The sequence below is a fragment of the Vulpes lagopus genome, chromosome 3 (genome assembly GCF_018345385.1).
Source record: "Vulpes lagopus strain Blue_001 chromosome 3, ASM1834538v1, whole genome shotgun sequence".
NCBI classification, from domain to species: Eukaryota; Metazoa; Chordata; class Mammalia; order Carnivora; family Canidae; genus Vulpes; species Vulpes lagopus.
The window spans coordinates 149,016,828-149,041,241 of NC_054826.1; the positions used below are offsets into that span (position 1 = coordinate 149,016,828).

Sequence of the window (24,414 nt, forward strand, 5' to 3'; positions counted from 1 at the left end):
TCCTGAGGGTGCTGGAGGATGGGCGTTAGTGACGAAGTTTTGGAATACAGGTGAGGTCCAGAGCCAACCACCAAGAAAGAATTCTTGAGAGGACTTTGGTGCAAAATGGTGGTTTTGTTAAAGCCCAGGGACAGGACCGTGGGCAGGAAGAGCTGCTGCCCGGGCCTGTGAGGGGTGGCTGGTTATATACCTGGCAGTTGGGAGGGGTTTGAGGAGAGCCTACTCCCTAAGGAATTTTGGAAGCAGGGTTTCCAGGACCTTGAGGGGGCCAGCTGCTGTTGGGAAAAGGTCACTTATTACCATCAAATAAAACCTGAGCCCTGAGGCCCTTCAGATGTGTATGGGCGGCCATGTGCTTGGAGGACAACGGCCAACACATCTCTGGGGGTTTAGAGAGAGCACATGTCTGAAGGAACGTTTGTGTGTTAAAGTCGGCGCACAGGATCCCGGGGTCGGGCTAGGATTGCCCTTGGCCCTTAGCGAAGTATGGACACTGAGGCAGTTGAGTCCCCAGAGGGATGTCCCTTGGCCTGTTTCAAGGACTGGTGCACCTGCTGCCCAGGCCCCTGCCGCGTCCTCAGCGGGCCCATGTTCCCCCATCATTAGGACGAGATGCCCCCCGCCCAGCCCGGGCCGCCTGCCAGGTGAGCCAGGGGGTCCCCTGCGGACCCAGCTTGTGCAGGAAGCCGCGGAGGGGGGACCCTGTGTGTGTGTGGGGGACCCTGGGGGCAGACGGAGGGCGCAGGGCAGCTCGGCCCCAGGTCCCTCGTGGCTGGTGCAGCGTCCGGGGCTGGACCCCCCGCAACTGGGGCGGGTGGGGGCGGGGGGCGGCCTCCCCCGGGGGGTCCCGCTGGCCTGTCTGGGGGCGGGGGGGTCACCCCTCGGAGCCCAGCGCCAGGCAGGTGGGGGCTGGTCCCGGAGGCAGAGGGCGGCCCAGGAGGTGGTTCCCGAGGTTGGGCCTGGGGTGGGGGGTGGGGGTAGCAGGGGCCCCGGACTGTCTGTTGGTCTGTCTGGTGCCGTGGGAGCAGGACATGGATCTACAGAACTGCTGGGCATACTGCATTTGATTATATTTTTAAAATTAATTTTTATATTTTTGCCCAAATACGTAATTGGCTTAATTAATACAGTTTGATTATAAGCCTTGATTTCTGATAGGAATATTATACTTACCTTGACCCTGCCACCACTCCTTCTGGGAATGTCTTGGCTGTTTTCAGCACCTTGCACGTATACAAATGTGCATCTCAAATATTTCCTTTGGATTTTGAGTGGAATTTTATTGTCTCTTAAGATTAATTTTGAGGAAAACTATTTAAACTATGCTACTCTATCCATGAACCTGCTATATTTCTCAACTTATTTAGACATTTAGAAATGTTTTTTCAATGACTTATGGAATCTTCTTTTTCTTCTTAATAATACCTTTTTGTATTTTATTTAGTTCAGGCCTGATTTTTTTGGTTTCTGAAATGTCTTTACTTTTCTTTTCTTTTCTTTTTTGAGGATTCTATCCATTGTGTATAAAATTTTACGGCAGCAGGTATTTTAGTGTCTTAAAAAATCCTTCCATTGCCTTTTGGCTTTGAGTTTGTGTGTGTGTTGGCGGAGCAGGGAAGTCAACTGGTCAACTGTTGGTCTCATTGAAATCCATTTGAAGGTATCGTTTTTCTCTAGCTGCTTATAGGATCCTTGGTATGCTTGGATATGATATTTTTAATATCTCAAAGTTTGTAGTACTTTTTGAAAATATGCTTTATGTCAACAGCTTTAGAACATTCTCAGTTATTTTCTTAAATAACATTTTAAAAATATTTATTTGAGAGAGAAAGCATGAGTTGGGGGAAGGGGCAGGCAGAGGGAGAAGTAAGTAGGCTCCCTGCTGAGCGGAGAGCTGGTGGTCGGCCTCCATGCCAGGACCCTAAGATCATAACATGAGCCTTAGGCAAATGCTTAACAAACTGAGCCACTCAGGTAACCTTCAAATAACATTTCAACTTTCTCTCTGTTAACTCTTCTAGGGCTTTAATTAGATAAAGGTTAAACATTTTAACTGCATTGACCATATTCTTATATTCTTCTGTTTTTCACCCTATACTTTTTCCCCTCTGTGCTGTATCCTGAATATTTTCTATTAATGTTTTTGTTTATTGACATTGATATTTCTATTAACATAGTGATATGTTTTCTAATATAACTTGGGTATGTTTGAGTATGCTAAATCACTACTAGTCCCTCTCATTTTGTCTAGTCTTCAGTTAATTCTAGCCATGAAATTCTTAAGTATGATTATATTTTTCATTTCTGAAATTTCCAATGTTATAGCTTACATTCCATGCTAAAATTGTTGCTCTTATTTTTTATTTATATGAAGATAATGAGCATAGTTATTTTTAGGTTGCTAGATGATAATGCCATTATTCAGATTCTGTGGATCTGTTTCTACGTTCTATTATTTCTCTTAAGTTTTGATTACATCATCTTGCTTAATTATATATTTAGTTGTTACTTTTTGTTTTCACTGTTAAATCATCATCTCTGCATATAAAAAAAAATAGAGAGATAACTTGAGGCTTAGAGTGATACTATTTTCCAAGAGAGAAAATTTGTTTATTTCTGACAAATGGCTAAGAGCATTTGTCATCAAGATTTACTTTAATTCAAATAGGGATTTCAATCATTTGTGACTAGTTTATGTTTTGTTCAGCCCTATTCCCAAGCCCAGGAGATTTGCCAGTCCCTCCCCACTTCACAGGTTCTGGCCTTGGATTTCTTTCCATCTAGACTCATGTGACTGTTAAGATACCTGCTCAGCTTCTCTGTCAGCTCTTTGTTCTGGAAATACAGGCGGCCATAGAGGAAATTAGACTCAAATGTAGATTGATTACTCTGTGCGTTTATCTTCTTTTGGGTTTTGACTTCATGATTCTTTACTTTCTTGTTGAATTTCCTATGAATTCTAACATAATTATGCCCATATTTACTAGTTAAGTTTACCAGTATCAGAATTCCCTTCCACAAATTTTTAAAGTTCAATGTGTGTGTATGTGTATTATTTCAAAATATTTTATTTAGCTTTCATATCTGGTCATTTTCGATAGTGTCTTGTTCATTGTTCACATATCTTGATTTTTTTCTCTTTTTAAAACATTCATAGTTATTTTACATTCTATAACTAATATGTTCAGAACTCTAAAGGCCTTAGGGTTTGAACCTGCAGTTTGTTTCTGCTCACTCTCCTAAATAGTGGAGTACTTCTTCGTGTGCCTGGTAATTTTTTTTATTATGAAGTCATATTTTGTTGAACTTCTTCTGTGGACATCTTGAGGGCCTAATATGAGGGTGCTTTCTTCCAGAAAAAATCTGGTACTTGTTCCTGGTGGGTATTGTTAAATACGACTAAGTCGATACCACTGAAATATTTCAGCTCAGGTTTCTCTGGATGAATGGATAGTATATATTTGAAATTGTGACCTGAATGGTAGTGTAGGGTTATGGGGTCAATTCTTAGGAGAAATAATTGTGTGTGTGTGTGTGTGTGTGTGTGTGTGCGTGAGCATGTGCATGCATGTATGTGTGTATGTGTTCCATCTGATGAAGACAGGTTTCTGATAGGTTTCTATTACTAGTATGCAGATGTTTTTAATGTGTTTTTAGTAGTGTTGTAGCAACTTTGAGGTCCCAAATTAATGAAGTACATATCTCATGGTCCTTTACTGGGTTGTAGCTGTGAATACATATCCTAGATGTGTTTGGTAAAGAAAAATACATCCAAGACATCCAAGAGCAGATGAAATAGCATATTAATAGTGAAGTAAAACAATTCTTTAATCCAGAAATAATGCAGAGGTCAGGCAGGTAATACAAAGGCATGAAGTTGTTAAGACAATAAGACATCGTAGACACACTGTCTGAAAGATGAAAATTTAAATTTAAAAAAAGAAGATGTCCAGGAAAACATCTAGAAGTATTTGACTCAGAGACTGTTTTTCGACCTTTACCTACACTCAGCCCCTTCCTTGATAATACACTTTAAGTAGACACTTAAATATATGTTAACATTTCCTAATATACTGTGACAGTGTTCAATTTGACATCTGTATGTGATCTGTAACAGTCTGGCTTGCTTAGGCTCATGTATTTAAAACCCTATACCCAGTATAGCCTTTGTTCTACATTTCTTTTTTCAAGATGCAGAAACATCTTTGGCATACATTAAAAATAATGGTCATGGAGCAAGGATTTCCTAATCATAGTACATTGACAGAGTTTGGATAAAGGATCAATTGTATAAATTAGGGATTCTAGAGGTTAAAATTAGCAGTGTTCATGATTTAGAGAACAAAAGTTACCATTAAAACATTGTGTATAAAATGCTTCCACCACTAATCCATATTATATGATGATGAAAGAAATGAGGTGAAATAGAAGATTAATGAAAAAATCAATGGTAATTTCTGTCTTCTTACTAAATAAGAGTCGATTTGTATCATCACTATTAGCATCTAAGTATAAATGGGAATAAGATCAGGTCTAGAGGGAAAAGTTGTGTTGAATTTTATGGCTCAGTGTAGGCAAAATGTAGTGCTTAATTCTACAGCTTTCCACTTACGTTGTGGCCACACACTATTTTTTCCATCTCTGGACTAGATATTCAGTAAATTCTTTCTATATATCAAGAAAAAATGCTGCAGAAATATATTTCTTGTTTAATTTCTACTATTCTTTTAAATGGTAGTTTGCAGAATGCATCTGGGTGTACAGCTAATGACCCATGAGCAATAAGCAACTGTTTAAGTAAAATGCACTATGAAAAAGCTTTTACCAAACAGCATTTTAATATTTTAAATAGATTTTCCATTGCAGGCTTTTTGTAACTGGATTAGTTCTCTGATGTGTTCTGACAGAGCTGTGGTTAGGGATACTCCATTAACTTTGTCTGTCATCTTATTTTCCCTAGTATCCAGCAGAACACCCTTATATTTCATAATTTGTATTGCTATCAGTGCTGATTTGTAAATGTGCAAATTATAATTAACAGTGGCTACTACTTCTATTAAATATTAAATCATTCTTGCAGCTTATATTTTCCACAGCAGATGGAGCCCTGTAGTATGCAAATAGAGTTTCCTTACATTGTCAGCAATTTTTAACCTATATTTTAGTTTAAAGAATACATTTGTTTCTTTTTGCTTTATGTTTTCTATAGCATTTAGGTTAATATTTATTTACTGCAGATTTTCTTTCTACCAATAAGAATTTCATGGACTATTACATCCCAGCGCTGTGGTTTTGTTTCCCTTCATTAATAGCTCCTTAATCATCTAGCTTGCTTGTAAGTATGAGAGCTTGTTATTTGTACTGATACTGCAGTATTGCATAAGAAGCATTTGGTTATATTTTAATATGTACAGCAGAAGCAGAAATGTTGGGTACACCATCGTAGGTTTTAATTTGAAATCCAATCTATGTGCACATTTTTCCCCCAGAATAAGCAAATGCATTTAAGGTTTTATATTGTGTCTTAAACATTCTATTAAATGTCATCAGCCGATTCAGGAAAATGTATTGCAAAAATATTAGAGAAGTATAAAATGTGTAAATGTAATAGATGCTTGGGACATGGAGAGGAATGTAAAAGTCCAACATTTATCAGGTAACCATAAACCACTAAGAAACATTGATAGAAAGTAACATTTTTATGATATATAGTATCTTAAGCATGAACTCTTATTTCTGGTATTTATTGCAGTGCTGTTGTATTAGAAAAACACTAATCCAGAATTATTGCAACCTTTCCTAACCATGGGTTCCTAGAGTATGAATATTTTGGTTATGGAGCAAGTTCTAACTTTCTTAACAATGAAAGGATATATACTCTTTAAACCCGCTGGAATCAGAAGGTTGTTTCCTTGACAGGTTTTTAATGGCAAGTTAAGACTGCCGGGGAAACCATAGAACTCAAAGGCATTAACTGACAAATTAAGCAAAGAGTAATGAAAACTTCGATGTGTTTGAATCATCATTCATTGAACTGTAATTGCCTTAGCAGCAGAAAATTAAATTGTAACAAGTAAGGGTCTTGACACTTCCCGCAATTTCTAAAAAAAAAAAAAAAAAAAAAAAGTTTGTGCATGCCATGGAGGATAAACAGCAGTCACATGAAATACTGGATGTGAGTCTTTTTAATTAATTAATTTTATTTATTTATTTTTTGGACTCAGCCATTCAATAAAACACAAGGTTAGTATAACAGCCTGCTTTCTGGATTATTTAACATTGAAAATTTTGGTCTATAGCAGATAATACAGTTATAAATAAAGTCACATTCAAGATACAGGACCTTTTGGTTTATGGAAACAAGTAGAAATGACCTGCCAATTATATGATCTCCTTCCTCCCCCACTTCCTGGAGGAGGAAGAAAGATCAGGAATATGCAGGGTAATTTTTTTTTTTTTCAGATTTTGTCTTTATAGGTGTCATTCAGGGGTTCAGTTGAAAGTGTATTAATTCATTTGTGACTGGCCGAGGAAAGTAATCTCCAAGTAGCAGGTTTTTCTTCCAAGAAAAGGAATATCTTTGTTCTTGCTGTTTTTAAGTAGCATGAATACGAGAGAGCATACAGGGCACTCAGAAAGAAAAGCCTATCTGTTTTTCTGTGGATATCCTATAGGAGTCAAAACAGAGAGTACACAAGGCTTTATCAAACAACATTTTAGATTAATTGAAAGTTATAGTTATGGAACCCATAAGAACAGCCTGACCAACCTCTCTCTGAACTGTAGAGATTGTGAATTTCCCAGCAGATAATTCTTCAGCTTTGGGTGGGAAGCTGTGATGAATGTTTGAGTGGGAAAATATGTGTCTGAGTTAGAGCATCTGCTTTCATTACTTAGTTTTCAAGAGGACATTGCAAGTCAAGGAAATGAGTGGGTTTTATCCTGGAGAAGATCCAGGGGAAACTAGATCTTCTGAAGACAAAGGAAGAGCAGATTTCGGCAGCTCTGATTTTAGGAGTGGTGGGCAAGACAGTGGGATGAGGACTCATCATGTTGGTCAGTGTGAGCTCTGCTCGTCTGGAGCAGTGTCCTCCCTCAGCACTGTGGAGTCTTGTTCAGGGTTAATTCCTTTTAAAACCTCCCATTGAAATCTTCCAAAATGAGGTTCCCGAAGAGAGTGCTTTGTCTCAGGAAGCCATGCTTAACAGGGATGTTAGCATGCTTAACAGCCATGCTTCTCCTGAAGAGAAGCCCTCCACAGGACATTTGTAAAAGCCTGGATGAAGGAGCATAATGGGAAAATGCAGAACAAAAGGAACTAGATTCGGGTGTGCAATTGCAGATTCGAAGTTTAGGGAAGTCTCTCCATAAACAGACTAACTCTCAAGGTCAAGTAATTTCATTAACGATTAATAAGCCTCCTATGTTTGGAGGGGTTTTGTATACTATTCAGATAGTCTATATTTCTATAGCTTGAAAAAATAAAATAAGGCTGGTACAATGGTGACAAAGACAGCATGTGTTAATATCTGTATGAAAATCTGTCATAACAGTGGAGACAGTCAGGCTGGTTTCTATCCCCTCTTTATTCAGGGACAAAGGCTAAGAATGGAGGCTGAGCTGAAGTGGAGAAAGGAGAGGGGCGGAATGGGATAGGCTGTTTTGTTTCATTTTAATTTTGAATGCCTATGGCAGGCAGCCTTTGGGAACCCCATACTACTAGTAACTTTTCATATTTGCTAAGTTCAGTGTCCCTTCTGGACATCATTTCCTTTCCTATGTATCTTTGTACCTTTAGCCAGCATTACCTACACAGTCAGGCTTAGGTCTCCTGATTTTCCATCAAAACTCTAATACTTAAGATCTGTTATTATGGCCACCATGAGACTAAAGTATAAAATGGACCAAGTGGAATTTGCAGTTCATTCCCATTTTGTTGGATCCTTCTGTCTGATGAGATTTTCCCCTCACCTCTTTCAAGAAGCCCAGTTACAGCTATCCTCCCCAGAGACATACCTCAACATTCAACCATCCTCTTGTCCTCACCTACGTGTATAACTTCTGTGGCCCATGCCCTCAGTACCTTGTTAGGTTTATTTAATCTTACCTGGTAAATTAAGTAAGATACTATTAACTGGTAAGGGTATTTGGATAACATTTGGCTTTTGATAGAAATTTTATTCACATGGCCAATAGACCTGTGCTAAGACCAGTAGGACAGGAATATCCTTTGTTTCTCTTCTAATCATCAATCTAACTACTTTGACTATGAGGAGCTTTGGCCTTCTACTTAAAGTCCTGAGATTATGTAAGGCCCCAAAATCAGTGCCTTCTTTTAAAAAAAGTGAAATAAACATAGCATATTGTCTGAAATAATGGTGGTTCAGGATTTGTAAACTTATACAAACCTAGTGTTAGGTGTAATAGAAAGTAAATAGTAAGTCTAAATAAAATTACCCTTTAGGGAATCTAACTTTGCAAAATATGTACTTTCTTTGACCTCTTCATATTCCTCCTGTTCCATTTGAATTTTTAATGGATTCTGCTTCTGAAGAGTCTGTTTCTTATAGATACACATATTCTGTGGAAAGCTTAACTTGAGAGAAACTCCATGCAAAGAGCTTTGTTTCTGGTGGGATGCATGATCCAATAAATTTGCAAAATGCTGTAGATGCTGTATTTTTAAAATATGTATATTTTAGATTTTACTTATTAATTAGAGAGCTTGCAAGAGCTTATGAGGAGGGGCCGAGGGAAGGAAGAGGGGGAGAGAGCAGGACAAGCCCGACTTGACCCCAGGACCTTGAGATTGTGACCTGAGTGGAAACCAAGAGTTGGATGCTCAACTGACTGAACCACCCAGGCACTCCAACACTATCTAAATTTTGAGGATTTACAATGTGCATTAGTTGTAGTAAAGACTCTGAGAAGTCCGATAGTGAAAAAGCCTGTTTGAATTTGTTTAACTCAACATTTCCTAAAGGCATATTCTTTTGTGTACAATGTTCTGGGGGACTAGTTTCCCAATTAATACAATTGTGGAGGATGGAGCAGGGCATGATGCTGTGAACATCTACTTGTACTCTAGTTATTTTAGTAGAAGTGAGGGAAGAAAATGCTATCTTGGAAGATGATGTAAGCAGCACCAGTATATACACCCATTTGTTTTCAACTAATTCAATTATTCATTAAGAATTTGCTAAACGCTAACCATATAAACAATACTGAACCAGGAGTTGAGGATCTTCCCCCCATAAAAGAAAGCCAAAGTCCAAACATCAAAACAAAACAAACAAAAATAATCTATGTTGGGAGATACTTCGAAAATAAAAATATTCTAGACTGCACTTATGTGACTGAATCCATGATCAATGGTGAGTAGATGTTGTCCAGTGGTTGGGTCTCGACTTCTTAGAGTTTTCAAGGTGTATTGGATGCTGGTAACTACTGCCTCCTCTAAGCTACATTTTATGCAGACACCCAGACTCAGTAGAGAACATCTAAGCAAAAAACATCACTTCGGAGACTTTTCATTCTGTTGAAGTTTTGACCTGGCAGTGTTACTTCCTTTCTCTGATATTGGGAAGAGAGCACAGGACTTCAGTTTGAATCCTGCCTCTATCTTTCATAGCTCTGTGGTTGGCTACAACCATAATATTGCCAAGGCAGAGACACTGAGGATCCAGTTATTAATATTTTCCTGGACTGAATCTGGAGGACCCTAAGAGAATCTAATGAAAATAGTCTGTCCTTCATAAAGTATGAAAGTCTGTACAGATGTTAGGTATTGTTTCTATTATTCTTTTATTATTCTTAATCCAGTCAAATAATCAACTTGTAAGGCATTTTCTTAAATATGTTCCATTTATTTTGTCCTTTAATCTTTATAACAACCCTGTGTTAGATAGTATAATTGTTCCATTTTATAGATGAGAAAAACTGAGGCTTCTAGAATTTAAATAATGGGTTTAAGTAAAACATGTACAAATTTTGACTGTGTTAGGTCTGTGCCATGTTCAGTAACTTTGGAATTTTTTTATTCGACTAATATTAAGCACCTTGTAGGTGCTTAATATTCATCATACCAGAAATGGTACAGGGGAGATCAGATGGTCTATATATTGTTTCAAGTTCTGTGCGTGCAGTAGTTAACAAAATGTACTAAAATTTCTGTCCTTGTGGAATTTTAAATCCTAGAGGGGAAGAGAGACAATAAACATAATAAATATCTATGCTATACAGAATGTTAGAAGGAAAAATAGAATAGGATAAGGAGTAATTGGGAGTGTGGGGAGAGGGTATGAGATAATTTTAAATAGGCAGGACGGAGTTGCCTGTCAAGATGGTGGCTGTTGAGCAAAGATTTGAAAGAGATGAGGTAATGAATCATATGGCTATTGAAGAGAAGAAGGTTCTGATTAGAGGGGACAGATAGCGCAAAGGTTCTGAGGTGTGAATATGTTGGACATGTTTGAGGAACAATGTGTCCAGTGGAACTGGAGTAAAGTGAGCAAGGAGGAGGGTAAGAAATTGGCCAGGGAGATCAGATTGTATAGGGCGTGCACACCACTGCCGAGGCTCTGGCTTGCACCCTTCATAGAATGGGAGAAAGGGAAGAATTTAGAAGAGAGACATGATCTGATGTATATTTTGAAAGGATTGCTTTGGCCATTTTGTTGAAAGTACACTGTAGGGGTTAAAGGTAGAAGCAGGGAAATCAAAAACTGCTCATTTCTGGTACAGAACGAAGTGAATTAGAACGTGCTTCCAAATCTCATTTGCTGTACATTAAACTCAGTTAGTTCATTTTCCATATAGCAAAATGAGTAAGCTGGGGAGGCTTGTTTGAACACCTATTTATCTTGGCCAAATACTTTCTTCTAGCATCTTGAAGTCATTTATTTGGCCATGTTGGTACTATAAGCAAAATGAGTTTTTCTATAATAGTGACATAAATCCTTAACTTCCAATAGAAGATTGGATTAAATAGGATTTGGGTGGGGGGAAGGTGGACGGGGGGTGGTATATTCCGACTACTTCTTATCAAAACCAGTGTAATTTTCAGTACAGACTGAGTAGTGATTTGAAACATCATCTATCCAGAGTCCGCCTGAGGGTAGAATATAGGATTCATAGTGGAGTATCATCAGAAACTACCCTGCAGAATTGGGATCAGAACCATGATCTTTTGAAAACAAATCATGGAAGAAGTCATGGAATCCTGACACAATGGGAATTGTGTCTCATTTTGAGTCACTACTGGTATTATCCAATCCCTAGCCTTCAGATCCATACGACTGACCCTGGATGGGGAATTTGATGCTGTTATTCTTATGGAACTGATAGAACTGGAAATCACATAAACTGTAGTAAGCTCATTTATTGATATTTGAGTAACTTTATGGACCATGCTTGGGTTAATGATAGGGCAGAAATGCCATTAAATCAGAATACTATTAGTTAATCCACTGGTGACATGCATTAGTGATACTTGAAATATTGTACAGTAGTGAGGACTTTTGTAGTTTTAGCTCATCCCCCTATTAAGATTTGTAGGTGTTTCTTACATGAACTTAATTTTCTCCCTTCACCCTCAGCGAATGACTCAGATCCCTTTAACCTACCAGGAGACACGCTTGAGAAGGCTTTCTGTTAATGGAACACGACTGCTGTGTTCTCTTTCAAAATGCAATACAGTTACTTTGGAATTACAGGTCTACTATGTGACAAAAAACATCCTCAGTTGAGATGGAGATTGCACAGTTTACTGGAAATGTGAATAATACTTCCTTTATTTACTCTAGGGTTCATGGTTGGGAGTAGAAGCAGAGCAAAGAGAGGGGACTGTTCAAGAAAGTATTGAATTAATCTGAGGTCCTTCCCCTTCATAACTGATTTATCTTTTGCTGAGAATTCATCAGTTCCATATCATGGAAGATATGCTCAGGAAATGACAGCTACCTGTTAGAAATATCTTTGGTGCTCACCCTGACAGCACGTATACTAAAACGTTGGAATGGTACAGAGGAGATCAGCATGGCCCCTATGAAAACAAATTCATGAAGCATTCCATATTTTTAGGCTAAAGTTATGGTGGTAATGATCTTGTAATAATTACATATAGCAAATCATCAAGTTGTACACCTTAAAATACGATGTTAGGTGTCAATTATATCTCAATAAAATTGGGAAAAAAGGGAAGTATTTGTGTTTGGAGGCTGGAGGGAGGGCCATAGGGTCAGATAAGCAGTCCCATCTTTTGAAACTATAGACAAGAGTTTAGCAAGAAGCTGAAAATGCAATATACTGTATTAAACACATGTGTAGGTACCTGAAATCTGGCATCCTTTTAAAACCAAGTGGTTAAGAGGGTGTAAATGTTAGTATTCCATTGCCATCCCTGCCACCACAAATCTACAGCCTACTATTTTCCTACCATACATTTCCTAATGATGCTTCTGTTGATAGAAAGCCCCAGTCATTTTTTATTAATGGATGCTGTGACTTCTTCTTACTCTCTTTCCATTGGCACAGCATTTACTGATTAAGGATGCTGGGTGAGTCAGAATATTCCTTGCATAATGATTGGTTACTTGGAATGGGTACCAGCTCTTCCTTTGTGATAAAGAACAGTGTATATAAATAAGGGTAAGAGATTTTCTTGATGCTCAAGGTCTTTGGTCTGAGTTACAGACTATAAATTTCCTGGACCACATCTAGATGCAGGACTTCCACCGAAGTCAACAGAAGTTTTAAAAAAAATTAATGGCAGGAAAATGCACTATTATTATTTATTATTATTTCTTTTTGACTGCTCTGAAGATAATTTGGCGCATAAAGTATTGAAGAAGTTTTGGGTTTTTCCAGTGACTCATTTTCATGCAAATGTTTATCACATTTCTGGGTATTGTTTTCCTCTATCATATATATTTCCATCTTCCATGGGTAAATCAACATCTTCATCCATATTGCACATTCAGCGGCTGTAAATTCAGCCTGTATTCTCATTAAATGTTACGAATATGTGATTTTCATTTATGATTTTAGTGGGTGTTTCTGAAATTTCTACAGCAGCATCTGGCCAGGAAATAGTGTCTGTGAATCAGAATTACTACACCTAATTTTATTTTTTTTCTGTATACTCATTTCTCTAGTCCTTTCCTAGCCAACAGGAGACAATATGGATTCTTTTCTATCCTAATTCTCAGATACCTCTCTCATGTATAGACCTTAGGTTTGATTTTGCTTTTCCTGTTTTGTGTGGTTCAGGGAACAATGGAAGCAAATCCTGAGTCCCTGCCCCTTCTTCCCTGCCAGCACTCACATCTAAGCCACCGCTGTGGTTTAATCAGACCTGTGCAAGCACCTTCTAAGAGGTTTTTCACTACCTTCAGCTTTAGTCCCTTCTAATCTCTTGATGCCGCTGTTAGAATGATCTTTTAAAAACACAGAGATGATTCTGCATCTCCCTGCCTAAAACCCTTCTTATTGTCCTCAGGATAAAGACCAAATTCTTGGACTTGGCTTCTGGAGCTCTTCATACTCTGGTCCTGACTTGCCTCTGAGGACGATTGTTCCGCCCTCTCTTTCCCTCTATGCTCCAACCACAGGGCTCAGCTTTCAGACCCCAACAATATCACTTTCTTCACTGCCAGACCTTTGTATGTGCTCTGCCATTTGTTTGGCCCACTGTTCTACTTCACCTGCTCCTGGATATATCCTACTCATCCTTTGGCTTAAAGTCCCCTCTTCTGATAGACCCCTCTTACTGCCATCCATGGACTCTCTATTCCCACTGGATCCTGCACTTGACCTTTCAAAACAGCCATCACTCCTGTGACTTTTTGGTGCCTATCTTCCCCAACAGATTGGTCTGATCCCAGCACCTGGCACATAAAAGGTGTTTGGGCACCTAGTGGAAATGTAATGAATGTTTGCTGACTTCACTTTAGTATTGTTCTACTACTGACCTCGATTATTCTCTTCCACTATCCTTGGATGGGCGTTTGTCTCTTTCCAAGGAAACAATGGGATGCTCTTCTTTTGAAATTGCACAAGTACTCATTGTCTTTTATCCTTCTTCTCTGGACTAGCTTCCTGAGCTAATTTTCACTCTGAGAGCCCAGTTTGCTTTGGAGTGACTGGAACATCCATGTGTGAGTGGAAGACTACTAGCCTGAGAGGAGAGGCTTGAGTTTGAATTCACCTATGACATTAATTGGGCTTTTAACTCTGGGCAAATTGTTGAATCTCTGTGGTTATTATTCCCCTAGGCCACAAAATGAGAGGAACAGACTGGATACTGAGAAGCCATTTTGTGTACTTTAGGGGAGATTTAGCCCATTTAGATAACATGATTGAAAGGTGAACAAATGGAAATTCAGCACATCTTATTACAGTGAATGCTAGATTTTGATCTAGAGAGGACTGAGGACAGGCTGTTTCTTCTAGTATGTGCCTTTTCCCCATTGCTCTGTGATTCACAGAAGCCCTGAGCAGTTGTGACTCAGAAGAGAGAGCTGATGATGGACATATATGAAACATGCTCTCACATGGATTAGTGACAAGCCAGGGTAGTATATGGCCACATGGTAGAGGTTGGGAGGGTAGGGTGGAGTGATGGGGTGATTGTTATTGTCTGCCATATAATCATAGTATCTTTCCTTATATAATAGTCACATTGCTGAAGAGTGTTTAATGCATAATTAGTGAAAAGGCATAAGATTTACAATCAGTCTAATTAAGGTATAAATTCCAGCTCCATCACCTTAGTCTGTGTGTGTTTTGTGTGTGTATGTGTGTGTGAGAGAGAGAGACAGAGAGAGAAAGAGAGAAGAGATCAATCCAAGGCAATTAATTTGATTTCTGTAAGTCTCAGTTTCCTCCTCTGTGCATTTATGACAGTAACTCTGTCATAAAGTTGTTTAAGGATTTTACAAGATAATATGACTTGTGTCCATTTAGCATGCCTTCTGTCTTGTGATAATACTTCTCTAGAGGAACTGTTCCTTTTTACTTAATGACCCTGATGTGAGGTCAATCAAGTAGTAACTGGGTGCTCTTTGGAAGCCCACTCCCAATATCCTGAAAGCAAGGGATCTGTAGATAAATTGAGCCTGAGCAATCCGAATATAGTCCTGGATCTTTGAAACTGAAGCAGAAATGAGGCTTTCTGGTGGTGATAGTGAGAAAATGCAGACTCAGAAGCTGCTGGCAGCTGGGGTGCTACCTTCTTAGAGATTCCTGATTTGCAGAAGACATGGATGTAGGTGAGGTAACTGAGAGAAAAGATCCTGGTACCATCACATCTTTCTTTCTAGCCATTCCCAATTACACTTTTCCTTTTCCTTGTCATCTGAGTCAATAAATTCACCTTTTTGCCTAAGCCAGCTCAAATTGCATGCCTTTAATTTACATATCAAAGAGTCAGGACTAATAGAGTAGCATACTGTAGATCCTGAGGGGACCTTAGTTCTTTTCTTCACACAAATATGTTCTTATTTTTTTGTTTCCTCTTAGGATAAGTCCAGGCATTATCGGTTGAAAAAATCAAGAGTTCCTATATTCCAAATTCCAAGTTTTTAATATATTAGTGATCTCTCCTTTTGCTTTCCTCCACAGATTTAGCTACTAATCTAAACAATATTTATTATACTTTGGGAGCTTTAAAATATAACAGATGTGGATATTTAAGTATACTAATGTATATTATTGCAGAGTATAAAATTGGTACAATATTTCTAGGTGGCACTTTTGTTATAAGTACCTAAAAATTTTGTTTATACTCTTTTACTCATGAACTCCATTTTTGGTACTCCATCCTGTTGAAATAAGCCTGAATATGAGCGAAGCTATATGTACAAATATATTTATTGTAGCTTAATTTATAAGGATGAAAATAAAACGATGAATGTTCAAATTTTAGAGGCTATTTAAATTCCATGTAGCCTTTTAAAGAATTTTTATAATATTTGATGACATGAGAAAACTTTGATATATTTTTTAGAAAAAATAGAGGCCATAAAATAATATATACAATATAATTCTGATCTACAGTACACACACACACACACACACACACAAGTGTGTGTGTTCAGAGTTATATAACAAAAATACCAACAATGGTTCTTCTCTAGGCAATTGCATTACTTAGTGTATGGAAAACATTGTGACTGATTCTCCAGCATTCATCCCATTATCCCCCCATACCTCCACACCATGTGCAGCAGCCAAGCAATTTGGTGACGTTGAACTTCACCTTGAGTTCCATTGGTGGTCGATCACTGTGTGAGATCAATCAGCATGAATCCATCCCTCTAGTGATGGTTATTAGGTTAGATGTGGACACATATCCAGGCATGAGCCATTTAATGAAAAGCATTATTTTGGTGTTAATGTCTAGTTCAGAGATAGGCAGATAATTTCATTGGATATAATCAGAAAAAGTTGAAAGACTTTTACGGTAGGAGATACCCAGTCTCTCTCCCTGACATGGATAAGGACACCTGGAGTTCTAGGTGATATTAGAAGAGATTTTATGATCTTAGGGGGAAGTTGGCCTTAGTGAACTATCATAGAGAGGACAGAGCAGAGGAGGCATGAGACCTTTTATGTGGTGGCATTGTTACATTTCTGAATCATAACATTAAAGTCTGCCCTAATTTTAGAATGAGCTAACATATTACCTAATTAATTAGGCTAGGTGGCATTGAGGTTTTCATTACATGAAAATAAAATAGATCAAACTTAAATTATTTTCATTTTATTTCTTCTTTTCTATTATTTTTAAAGATTTTTTTCCATGGAACACATATTACTTTTATAATTAAAGGTTCTTTATTATAAAAATTGCTATTAGCCAAAAACTGGCAAAGACCCATTAAGTCAGTGTGTATTCTTCTCTCCTTTTTCACTCTCCCCCTTCTTCTGAACCTCTTTCAATTCTCTTCCCCAAATTCCCACAAGAGCCAGAGAAGCCAAAAAAATGTCAAAATTTTGTCACTCCATTAATTAGGAGACTTGAATTGGGTGAGGCACAACCTACATTCTGTGAAATTGATTGGCAAGTGACTGGCAGAGGTACCTTCTTGCTAATGGGGCAGTGGCAGAGATGAGATGATCACCACTGTTTATTAGCATATGGCTCATTCTAAGTCTGTGTGTGGAAACCTGGGAGGATTCAGAAACACTGGTTATCACATGCTGACCAAAGAAGCTCCAAAGCCAGGCTGTAGAACTCCCTTGCAAATGTGACAGTGTGATCAAAGGAAGCAACCTCATGAGCAATATGGATTGCTAATGCTAAAGTAAATTTAGCCTAGACTTATATTCACATCTAATGAGTTGCAGTCACATCAAATTGATTACAATTTATAAGGCATGATGCATTGGAGAGAGGGTACTTTTTGAGAGAGGTGAGCCTGTAGTAAATGGTGAGCATGGAGATGAGTAGCTCCGAATTCTATTGAGAAGGTGATTCAGAAATGGACCCGGAGAGGAACAGGGGAGCCAGTGGCGGCATCTTTAAGATATCAAGTGGACAGCTGTAATAAATCCTGCCTTGGGGAAGAAGAATGCTCCCTGGCAGTCAGTCTAATGATGGCACCCCTATCTCTATTTCCCCACACCCCATTGCTCCTGGGTCCAGATTATATGCACTGTGGGGCTGCCATTAACTAGATGTGAAATCTTAGGCCAGCCACTTAACCTCTCTGTCCTTGAGTTTTTTCATCTGTAAAAGGGCTGAGAATAGGTCCAAAGTACTTCTAAGGATTCTGTGTGCTCTCCTGTTGGTCCATCCTCCTGCCTGTCTGCACAAAGCAGCCAATGAGGGAAACCTCAGGAGCCTGTGCACTCTGCAGCACAGTGTTGATTCCCCTGCTGGTGAGGAAGGCAGCCTCCCAAAGTGGTGCTCTCAGGGAGGCAGGGGGCTTTTGAAGTTGATGCTGCTCTCCTTGCAGCTGCTCTGCAGAGGGGAAGAAACCTGGATTTTAAAGAAGCAAATGGTCTTTTTTTTTTTTTTAAACAAAATTAACTCACAGCTGCAAGCAGCACAATGAAAGCACATTTTAAAATAATCAGATGCTTTTGGGGCCTCCTTCTGCTGCCAGAACAACTTCAGTCCGAGCTGTTGCAGACTGCCTGTCAAGGCTGCAGCCTCAGGCACCAACTGTCCAGGGGTGAAATGGGGCCTAAAGCTGTTGATGTCAGAAAAGAGGCTGAAAGTTTTATGATCTTGGGGACCCTAAAGGCCTCAGCTGTTTGTTTGTTGTTCTAATTAGGATGCATTATATATATATTTGAAAGGCATCTGACAGCTAATAGGTTGTTTTTAAAGGGTCATTTCATTAAACACTTTTAAAAAATGTTTAGATATTTTTTACATTCCATTTAATCAACTAATCTTTATTTTATAACAGTAATAAAGTGTGAGCCCATGCAGTTACTGAAAGGTGCTTGAGATGACCAAGGTCTAAAGTGAAGTTAGTTTCTGAACTTCTACCTGTACTTGGTACATTGATTTTAAGATAAGGTTGCTGTGTATTTAGAGAGTTGTTTATCATATTCTACTCCACCATAATGTGTCTGCATAAGAATTTCTGCATGTTGTTTAGGCTGCTAAGTTAACCTCAGAAGAAAAAGAAGTAATGGAGTTGAATATTTGGAGAAAAGCTTAATGAGATATTTAACACGTTGAAGAGGCCAACTTTGTCTAAGAGAATTAAGATAATCATCATGAGGAGCTGAAGGCCAAGAATCCCCTTGGTAGCTAGGGCTGGGTACAGGGATTTATAGTCAGGTGACCTCAGGGCAAATTCTTTCCAGGCCATCTATTAATGGTGTGACCCTAAGCAGGGCCCTGCATCTTCTAGATTTCTTGCCTGCCCAGCAGAGATAATAATCACTACTTTATGTGATGTCTTGAGGACCAAATAGGAGTGCGTAAATATAGTGCTTATATTAAAAGTCTGGCCTGACAAATCTTTATTGAGCATTTACTATGTTTTTAATAAATGCTTCCTTTTCTTTATATTAAAGCCCAGATTTATCAGTCAAGTCTCAGAAGGATGAATGGGTTTAGCATCTTCTGAAAATTGGAAGAAGAGATGTAGGACAAATGAAAAAGCAATAGTGCGTAGAAAACAATGGGCTTTTTCACCTCAAGATTAAAAATATCACCAAGTTGAAAAATGTTTTTATATAAACTAAGGGATGCTCTATATTTAGGAGGTTTTAAAGGAAAACTAGGGAAAAATTGAAACTCATCTAATCTCTTGAGATTGTGGTTTTCAAAGTAAATCATGTGTCAGGGCCAGGAACCTGGCTGTAATTGAAAGACAATTCCTTTGTTCTTATTATAATTAGTAATGATACCATCTTATTTTGGATTTCAAAGACAGCCAGATTACTACTGTCATAATTAAAAGTATTGGCTAGAACCCATTCATGTGGTTAAGGCCTGAACCTGCCTTTCTTTAACTGGGTGGTTATAACAGCAATGATAATAATAATGTCACAGTTGTTCTAAGCTCTGTACATATAATAACTCATTAATACTCATAACAACTCTTGTGGCAGTTAATTTCTCATCCTGTATTACAAGTAAAGAAAGAAACTGAGACACAAAGAGTTTTTAAATGACTTATCCAAGATCATATAGCTTAGTGGTAGAGGCAGAATTTGGAGAAAGGCAACTGGCTCCAGAGTCTAGGCTTAACCCACTTATTAGAAGATCATTTTTTTAAAACTATGCATTACGTGTCACAAGCTATCTTGAATCATGATAAGTCATAGTAAATACTTAAAATCTGGATTATATATTTATAGTTTGGAACAAACATATTCCTTAATGTTTGTGGTGGTATTAGCAATTGGTATCTAGAGAAGGTACATTTAGGAATGTACCAATTCTTCTATTATGCATATGGGTGTATATGCACAATATTTTTTATTGTGATATTGCTGTTTGGTTTCTTTGTAAGTTGGAGAAAAGTCTATCATGTCACAGGGTGTCAGCCACTCATAAGTCAAAAACTCTCATTCACAAATATATCTGTTACATTGTGAGTACAGTACAAGATGCAATTTCAAGAGACTAACAGGAATTTCCCTTTGACAAACCTTTATTCCTTTTTTTTAAAATAAATTTATTTTTTGTTGGTGTTCAATTTGCCAACATACAGAATAACAAACACCCAGTGCTCATCCCATCAAGTGCCCCCCTCAGTGCCCGTCACCCCCACCCCCTGCCCACCTCCCCTTCCACCACCCCTAGTTCTTTTCCCAGAGTTACAAGTCTCTCATGTTCTGTCTCCCTTTCTGATATTTCCCACTCATTTTTTCTCCTTTCCCCTTTATTCCCTTTCACTATTTTTTTATATTCCCCAAGTGAATGAGACCATATAATGTTTGTCCTTCTCTGATTGACTTATTTCACTTAGCATAATACCCTCCAGTTCCATCCACGTGAATGGAACAAACCTTTATTCCTGTCTTTAGAAACTTAAGGGCTAATGAGTCATGTCACCTAAAAACTGAAAGAACAAAGAAAATGAAAATTGCGGAATACATGCCTATGTATACTGTAAATAAAATCGAATAAACTATTCTGTTTCTAAATACCTCTCAAATCCATTTCCTCTACCCAGTCCTAGCCCTTTACTTCCCTGATCCTAACTCTGATCCTTATCACTTGCTCATACTGTGTAGCAATAGCCTCCTATTTGGTTATTCTTCTTTTAATATTTTCCATTTTACATAATATTTCCAGGTGATCCTGATGAAACAGAATAATTACCCAATTGCTGTTGCTGAGAACCTTCCCCTGACTCTACCTCCACATAATAAAGCTTGAACTCTTTAGAATGACATATAAGGCCCTGTATAAAATCCTCTGACTAGTTTTCTAACCCTTTCTTTCCAGATACACTGTGCCCTTCATGCTTTACTCTTTCAAGCATGTGGAATGCCTTTTCTGCTCTTGTCTGCAGGGAGAAATCCAGTGAATGCTTTCAGACTGAATTGAACCATCACCTCATTGGAGGATCCTCCATTGACCACTTCTTTACTTGTCTCTTACTCAGAAATAATTTTCTCACCTCTGTGCTTCCATTGCACTTTATACAAACCTTTGTTATGGTCTTTCTGATGGTGTTTTATAATTCTTTGACTACATCTCGATCTTCCACTGGAGGAAGGGCTCTGTAATGTTAAGGATTGTATCCTCATGCTCTATCTGCAGTATCTAATGCAATTTCTGACACAGAAAGTGTATTCAATAAATGATTGTGATTGAGGGATGAATGGATCAATGGATGATGGAGCGAATTATATTGCTCAAATAGAGAATTTCGGAAATTTTCTCTAAGAGTCTTTAATGAACTCACTTAAATATCTGTTTAAATGAAATAGAACACATGTCATGGACTAGTTGGCACAAAGTCTGGGTCTGGTCCAAGACTATCCCAATTTGGTCCAGTGGCCTTGGACAGATCACGTAACCTGTCAGTGCCCCACAGTCTTCATCTGGAAGATAAGGATGCATGTATATAAACTCTCCAAGGTTGCCATTAGGATTGAATAAACATAATTCAGGGTCAAAATACTTTTGAAAAATATAGATAAGGCGTTTCAGCAAAGCTTCTAATGACCAGACCTTATGTCTAATTCTGTGTTCAGGAGGCATAACATATATGTTTCTGTGCTCTTTATCATCTCACGGTCATCTGCTTGTCCCTTTAATTGCTCTGGGTCATTGAAGATGCTCTAGAAAGTTACTTTTACCAGGTCAGTATGCTCATAAGCAGAATCTATAATTGCAAAGAGATTCTTAGAAAATATAGTACACATTCAGTACGAAAAGAGCATGCCTATATTAGACCATCAAAAGTCAAAGGCATAATTTGAAATGATGAACGTATCCATTTTAAGTTACACATTACTTTGCATAGTTAATATCACTGTAATTAGTCATAGTTCCTATAATTTATTGAAAAAGATGCTCATCCCCTCCAGTGTACTACAGTGATGAATGTTGGGAGAGCAACTTTGGAAGCTGGAATCAAGAAAATGAGTAACAGTTGGAGAATTAGTATGTAAATCAATAATACCCTTTCTTCTTCATCTTGAAACCAGGGTTTTCATGGTACACGACAAAATCAGAGAGCTCCCACAAGTTAGAGCTGTCACTGCACCCCTCAGAACTAGGCAGGCTGCTTCAACTGTAGGAAATGTTTAAAATCCTCTCAAACATTTGAGTAAATCTCTAGTAAATATTTAAACTCTGTATAACTAGTCACAAATAAATTAAGCTGATTTTATGCAGTCTCTCTAATTAGAAGGGCACAGCATTTGTTGAAACGTGATTAGTATTATTCATTAAGCAAAAAATTCTCATTTGTATCTTATTATCACTATTCTGCATAAACCAACACAATTTGTCATGAACTCCCTCATTTGCTGTATCCTCAAAAAGCAGATTATGCTTATTTTTCATTTGGACAGTGGAAAATCAAGCCAGGTGTTTGGCAGCACCAGAGTGTTCAGGTGTAACTGTGCCAGTGATGGAACATTACGAGCAGCGTGGATGAAGAATGAGGCATGGAGAATCTTGGGACTGAGGTGCCTTGAGGCCCATCCCTTCTGAGTGCCCCTGCTGATGAGACAGGTGTTGCACAGGGCTGCTGGGAGGGGAGAGGGAAACAGAAAAGAAACTTTTTTGTCATGTCAGATCTTTTCCCTTCCGTCAGAATCTGAAAATGCTTGCTTGAATTCCTGCAGCGTTCAAGCCATGGGCATGTGTGGTATAAAAGCACTAACAGCCGTATCTTTGTTTAAAATATTTCCAAAGCATAAAAATTCAGCTCCATGATTTGTCTAGAACTGTCTGTCTGTCTAGACACATAAGCGCTGTACATATTTAGCTTTTTAGGCTTCTAGATATTAACAAGTAAGACAAAGACTATATTGTATTAACTGGACCAAAGGGGACTGAGGGCTGCTTTTCCTCCTCTGCGATCTGTTCGTTTTGTCTTTAGAATCTTCTTTGTTCTCTGGCTCAGGTGAGAGGCTCCATTAGGGCTTGTGATTGCAGCTCCTTTATGATTCTGACAGAAATAGGGGTGTGAATGCAGTAAGGTCTATAAAATAGTGGTGTGATGATAGGAAATTATTTTTTAAGGTAGTAGTGGGCCTAAATATGCTATTTCAAATCCTGTCTGTTCTTTGGGAACTTGAGAGCTATGACGAACTGGGTGCTGTTTGGTCTGTATATCAGTTTCTCCCTTTTTGTGTCTCTATTCCTTGTTGTTCCTTCACTAATCCTCTCTTGTTTTTGTAAATACTTTGCCTTTCCCAGGCCTTACTCCCTACTACTCCTGATGTGCTTGATTTCCTTAGAGACCAGTCACATGGAATAGGATAGGGAAAATATCTTGAAAGATATCATTGGAGAGAATGTGTACATAAAAACATACACAGCAAAGGGGTGACAGATGATTGTGGTCTTCAAATGTCTACAGGGTACTTGACTGTGGAGTGACTGCAAAAGCCACTCTAAAGCAAACGGGGAAGAAACAGAGAGGCAAATTATGGCTCTGCTTGAGGAAGCACTCTGTAATAGAGGTGTCCAGATATGGACTAGGCTGGTCTGTGAGGTGGTGAGCTCCTTAACACCAGAAAGAGTAACCAAGTTGCTTTCCATTACAACTTTTGATGTTTTCCTTTATTGGAAAGGTTATGCTCAGTGGCTTCCATCAAGAAAAGTGGGAGAATCTCCATGGTGAAAGAATTTCAAAATATTAAGGAATCTCAAGTTCTTGTTCTTATGCTCCTCACGTTTCCTGGAACCTGCAAAAACAGTTGACCTGCTACCACATGTTACCTGGCAAATATTCTGTTAACACTTGGAGTGGCTGGTCAATGCTGAGAGACCAGTATAATGCATGGCATTTTTAACTCCAGCTTTAGGGTACTCTTGGTCAAATTTTATCCAGAAACCTAACCAGGCCTCCTGTTACCACCCTGTAGCCAATGCATAGCTACAAAGAAGTTAGTGGTCCATCCAGAAGTCATCCTCTGCTATCACAGCATTTCCTTGTCTTCCGCATGAATGAAGACTTGTCCAAACACAGATCTGGGGTATCATATTTGGATGTAAATAGTTTATCTACTTTGAAGACTTTTACAAAGTTTAAATATGTTCAAGAGTATCCCTATATGAGGTAGAATTAATTACAAATCCAAGGGATAAATATATTATCTTCCCAAGTAGGAAATTAGTTGTGAACTTAGTTTATTGGACAGATTGAATGAAAATTATGAAACTTTTATTTTAGATTTTATTTATTTATTCATGAGAGACACACAGAGAGAAGCAGAGGCATAGGCAGAGGGAGAAGCAGGCTCCCTGTGATG

The 24,414-nt window shown here is 38.4% G+C and overlaps 1 long non-coding RNA gene and 1 pseudogene across 1 annotated transcript in view; both read left to right on the top strand.

Moving 5' to 3' along the window:
* LOC121488117 overlaps nucleotides 1-24,414 on the top strand; it is a 224,086-nt gene that overhangs the window by 16,972 nt on the left and 182,700 nt on the right. The gene's annotated exons all lie outside the window — the stretch shown is intronic.
* LOC121488523 lies at nucleotides 11,980-12,079 on the top strand (annotated as a pseudogene).